The sequence below is a fragment of the Anopheles stephensi genome, chromosome 3 (assembly GCF_013141755.1).
Source record: "Anopheles stephensi strain Indian chromosome 3, UCI_ANSTEP_V1.0, whole genome shotgun sequence".
NCBI classification, from domain to species: domain Eukaryota; kingdom Metazoa; phylum Arthropoda; class Insecta; order Diptera; family Culicidae; genus Anopheles; species Anopheles stephensi.
The window spans coordinates 39,550,485-39,551,611 of NC_050203.1; the positions used below are offsets into that span (position 1 = coordinate 39,550,485).

General features: G+C 35.6%; 1 long non-coding RNA gene across 1 annotated transcript; it reads right to left on the bottom strand.

Annotated features, from left to right (window-relative positions):
• Positions 1 to 240: 240 nt before the first annotated feature.
• On the bottom strand, positions 241 to 881 carry LOC118511989. The gene is made up of 2 exons (XR_004906200.1): positions 779 to 881; positions 241 to 706 (listed from the first exon to the last, which is right to left on the bottom strand). It is a non-coding gene; the product is annotated as an uncharacterized LOC118511989 (long non-coding RNA).
• Positions 882 to 1,127: the final 246 nt, after the last annotated feature.

A 1,127-nucleotide genomic window follows, 5' to 3' on the forward strand; every position in this document is an offset into this window, starting at 1 on the left:
CATAACCAAAAAGCGATATCCGACCTTACTACGACCTATATACGGAGTCGTATATGTAGACTTATATGTACACTTACAGCAGTAATTAACAGACTTCGTGGATGAAAAAAAAGCGTGCCATAATTATAACAAACAAACCATAAATGTGAAATGTTTCATTCACGGTCCCGAAATTTTTCAACTGAGTTTTGAAACGTTTCATCCAACCACTTTTGAAATGAAATAAATCAACAATTTAAATTATTCGTTCAAAATTTTTTAGACTTTTATTCGTTGACTTTCGATAAGTTTTTTGACACAACAATCGAACACATCGAAGCTATGCTTTTTCTCCTTCTTACACACGTTGCGCGGGCAAGACACCGTCGAAAGAATAAAAAACAATACCTACATTTCATGGTAATTTTCACCGACTAGAACTAGAAGAAGAAGCGATATGGTCTTCTACGTCGATGGCAGATGTATCGTCGATGGCAGATTCAACCGCATCTAAAAATAAATGAGAATATCAGCACATGAATCACAATTTCATCTCATCCTAGAGGACAAATAGAAGAAGGACTAAAACTTCCCATGAACAGTGTGGTCAAAGGTTGACACTCCGACAGAATCGCACTGTTCTCTGAGTGCTGCTAATTGCCTTTTCCTTCTATACAAAATGCCACTCTTTTTCCAGTAACGTGCGTAATTTTCGTGTGACATTTCACTACAACCAATTGAAAAACAAGATCATAGTTAATTAAGTCAAAAATGCACTTTTATAAACAACAAAACCTACACCACGCAATATGCACCAAAGCACGCCTACAATTGTCAATTGACGAAGCAAAAGTTTTCAAAGCATTCTTCGATAAATAAAAAAGGCAACTGAACGAATTGGGAAAAAAAATCGAAGCTGATGAAATCATTCAAAAATCAGTTAAAAGGTGAAACATTTCCAGTCATTTCAGAAATATTTCAACAATTTATTTTTCTCCCATAATTTTTTTTTGCCGACATGAGATAAAATAGCACGTCTCGGAACCAATTTTCCTTTAAGACCACAAAGTCGGATAGTCAGTACAAGCTAAAATCTACCGACTTATATCAGACTTTGTGGTCGTAAGGAGGTTATGTGGGTACAGATC